This window comes from Dryas octopetala, chromosome 1 (genome assembly GCF_963921425.1).
Source record: "Dryas octopetala chromosome 1, drDryOcto1.1, whole genome shotgun sequence".
In the NCBI taxonomy this organism is placed as follows: Eukaryota; Viridiplantae; Streptophyta; class Magnoliopsida; order Rosales; family Rosaceae; genus Dryas; species Dryas octopetala.
The window spans coordinates 9,720,511-9,724,714 of record NC_141366.1 but is presented as its reverse complement, the minus strand read 5'-3'; the positions used below and the strand labels follow the sequence as shown (position 1 = coordinate 9,724,714).

Genomic DNA, 4,204 nt, shown 5'->3' with positions numbered 1-4,204 from the left:
TAGGATATGGTTTTTCTCACCAAGCTCATTAGTGTTTTGGTACTAGTATCTAATTTATTATTGTTTTTTTACTATACCGATGTCAAATTTCTAGTAGAGCTAGTGCTTATATTCTCACCCCTTTAATTTGTCTTATTTCTCTATCCACCTTATTTGTACACTCCTTATTAAATTTAAAAAGATATAAAAGAATTATTTCTACCTCTCATTATTCCTATAAATTCCCACCCCCTTTAAACTATTATCTTGTAGGGTGTAAAAATAAGGTGGGTATGGAAATAAGACAGATGAGTGAAAATATAAACACTCTTTCTAATAAAGATGGAATTCATTTATTTGTATAAGTGAAGCCCAATACTTGTATTAGAAATATAGTATTAATTTCATGTATACATAAACATGAACATCTATCCTTGACTACTTTGGCACATGCAATAGAATGGTCGTATATATGTATGTATACACGTCACATGCATTATATTTTATATAAATTGAGGTGGAGCGAAGAACGAAAACTTATATGGTATGATAAAATGGTTCATCACAAGCACTCCTCCTTCATCATTCTATTGCTTTTCTTGTCATCATCCAATATTATTACGACACTAGTCGAATCTGCTAGGTTCCCACAATATGCCAATATTGCTTCCCAAATTCCAAAAACCAGTTAGTCTCTCCATCCCCGTACATACCACAAAATTCAATTAGAATATATATAATAACTTCATCACGTACTATATTAATTATTATACTATATATGTATATGTAATCTAAATATATTGATCATTAATTAAAGTTTCTTTCTTAATTAATTATTGTTATTGCAAAAGAGAAGAGTAGGCTGCATGTGAAGATTTCTAATTTGGATGCGGCAGCAGTACCCACACCAGTAAGTCCTTCCCCAGGAGCTAATCCTGCTACAGGTATGATTTAAATTTGATTTAGCTTCCTACTTCCTACTGTAACATGATATATTATTATTCTTTTAAATTGAGCGCTTAATTAATTACTTCTTTCAATTACCAACAGTGAGAGCCACCATCAATTCATTTTTATTTTCACTTTTAAGACGTACTACTTTTCGTAGTTCGTTAATTATGATATATATTAATTAAATCTGTTAATTTATTGTTATTCCAGGTAGGTGAAACTGATTGATGTAGTGATATTTAATTGGCATACGGCATTGATCACGATGAATGATGATGATGGAGTATATTTATACCCATCAAATCTTTATGTATAATATATGATCAATAAGTTGATAGTACCAATGGGTACTTCACATTCATTGTTATTAATTTGTCAAGTTTTAATGAATAAATGATGATCGATGTCGAATTTCAGTAAATATATACCTATATATATCTTTTGGTACGAGAAATGCTCTTAAAAGAAATTAAACATGATATGATTACCTCTTTCGTACCATGTTGTTTGTTGTCTGGGAATCTATCTCCATGGTCCATTCTTGCAACCAAAATCGCTAATAGAGCATGAGTGGCAATCAAGGATCGAATCGAGCCGTACAAGTTTTGCAAGAGTCTGTTGTTGAGCAGCTCGATCGCTATATATCGATGGAAAATTTTGGTCTAAAATGGTTCTCCAGCTGTATTTGTTGGAGGTCATGAGAGCTTCTTCCATCTGCCTGTATTTGTTTTTTTTTTTTGGCCATTCTGCCTGTATTTGTTTGATTGTGCACTTTAGGTAGAATATATATATATATATGTTATAGTTCGTTTGCTTTATCAAGTACTTTTGTTTATCACTCCGAGAAGATGAGCAGACTTCATTTTCAAAGGTTCTAAGATTTATATTTTATATCGTTGAATTTTATTATTAAATCTTAAACCGTATAAATAACAGTTTTATTAGAATATTCGGAATAAGTACGCAGCCCAAATTAAAAGTAAAGAAAGAATCTAGTATATATACTTTCTATTAGTATTATCTACTGCCTTGTACCTTCAACATATATAAGGGTTTACTTTTATTATTAGTAAAGAAAGAATCTAGTATATATACTTTCTATTAGTATTTGCTTATACACATTAAAATGTTGTTGTAGGATTTAAGCATTTAAAATCCTTCGAGGTATGAATATAAATTCTCAAGGAACGACATAGGATGCCCTAAGGAACAACTTAAGTTGTCTTAAGGAACGACTTGAGAAACTCTAGGGTATGAATTGAGAAGTGTCAAAACATGACTTGGAATGCCATTAGATACAATTTGAAACGTACCAAGGGTATAAACATTTAAAATACATCGAGTTACCAACTAAAATTTTCACGAAACGATCGACTTGAGATGCCCTAAGGAACGCCTAGAGAAACTCTAGGGTATTATTTGGGAAACGTCAAAACATGACTTGAAATGCCACTAAGTACAATTTGAAATGCATCAAATGTATAAACATTTAAAATAGCTCAAGTTACCAACTAAAATTTTCACGGAACGACTTGAAATGCCCTCAGGAACGACTTTAGATGCCCTAAGAAACGACTTGAGAAACTATAGGGTATGACTTGAAAAACTCTATAATATTACTTGGGAAGCGTCAAATCAAGATTTGGAATGTCACTAGGTACAATTTGAAATGCACCAATGTTATAAACATTTAAAATCTCTCGAGGTACGAATTGAAATTTTCAACTAACGACTTGGGATGTCGTAAGAAACGACTGGAAATGCCTTAAAGAACAACTTGAGAAACTCTAAGGTGTAACTTGGGTGGCATCAAAACATGACTTGAGATGTTACTAGATACAATGTGAAATGCACCAAGGGCATAAACATTTAAAATACTTCGATGTACGAACTGAAATTTTCAAGAAACGACTTGAGATGCCCTAAGAAACGACTTGAAAAAACTCTAAGATATGACTTAGAAATCATCAAAACATGACTTGGAATGTCACTAAGTACAATCTGAAATATATCAAGGGTATAAACATTCAAAATCCCTGGAGGTACGAACTGAAATTCTCAAGTAACGACTTGGGATAACCTAAGGAATGACTTGAGATGCCTTAAGAAACGACTTGATAAACTTTAGGATATGAATTGGGAAGTGTCAAAACATGACTTGGAATGTCACTAGGTACAATTTGAAATGCACTAAGGGTATAAACATTTAAAATACTTTGAGTTACCAACTGAAATTCTCACGGAACGACTTGAGATGCCCTAAGGAACGACTTGAGATGCCCTAAGGAACGACTAGAGAAACTCTAGGGTATTACTTGGGAAGCGTCAAAGCATGACTTAAAATACCACTAAGTACAATTTGAAATGCACCAAATGTATAAACATTTAAAATACCTCGAGTTACAAACTGAAATTCTCACGGAACGACTTGGTATGCCCTAATGAACGACTTGAGAAACTCTAGGGTATGACTTGAGAAACTCTATTTTATTACTTGGGAAACGTCAAATTAAGACTTAGAATGTCACTAAGTACAATTTAAAATACACCAATAGTATAAACATTTAAAATCCCTTGAGGTACGAATTGAAATTTTCAACGAACGACTTGAGATGTCTTAAAAAACGACTGGAGATGCTCTAATGAACAACTTAAGAAACTCTAAGGTATGACTTAGGTAGCATCAAAACATGATTTGGGATATTACTAGGTACATTTTAATTTGAAATGTACCAAGGGTATAAACATTTAAAATACCTCGATGTACGAACTGAAATTTTCAAAAAATGACTTGAGATGTTCTAAGGAACGACTTGATAAACTATAGGGTATGACTTGAGAATGGTCAAAACATGACTTTGAATGTTACTAAGTACAATTTGAAATACACTGAGGGTATAAACATTCAAAATCACTTTAGGTATGAACTGAAATTCTCAAGGAACGACTTGGAATGCTTTAAGGAACGACTTGAGATGCCTTAACGAACAACTTGAGAAATTATAGGGTATGACTTGGGAAGCATCAAAACATGACTTGGAATGTCACAAGATACAATTTGAAATGCACCAAAAGTTTAAGCATTTAAAATCCCTCAAGGTACGAACTGAAATTTTCAAGGAACGACTTAGGATGTCCTAAGGAACGACTTAAGATGCCTTAAGAAACGACTTGAGAAACTCTAGGGTATGAATTGGGAAGTGTCTAAACATGACTTGGGATGCCACTAGGTATAATTTGAAATGCACCAAGTGTATAAACATTTAAAATATCT

The 4,204-nt window shown here is 32.6% G+C and overlaps 1 long non-coding RNA gene across 1 annotated transcript; it reads left to right on the top strand.

Moving 5' to 3' along the window:
• The first annotated feature begins 509 nt into the window (after positions 1-509).
• LOC147297559 (uncharacterized) lies at positions 510-1,351 on the top strand. The gene is made up of 2 exons (XR_015119990.1): positions 510-923; positions 1,141-1,351. It is a non-coding gene; the product is annotated as an uncharacterized LOC147297559 (long non-coding RNA).
• The last annotated feature ends 2,853 nt before the right edge of the window (positions 1,352-4,204 follow it).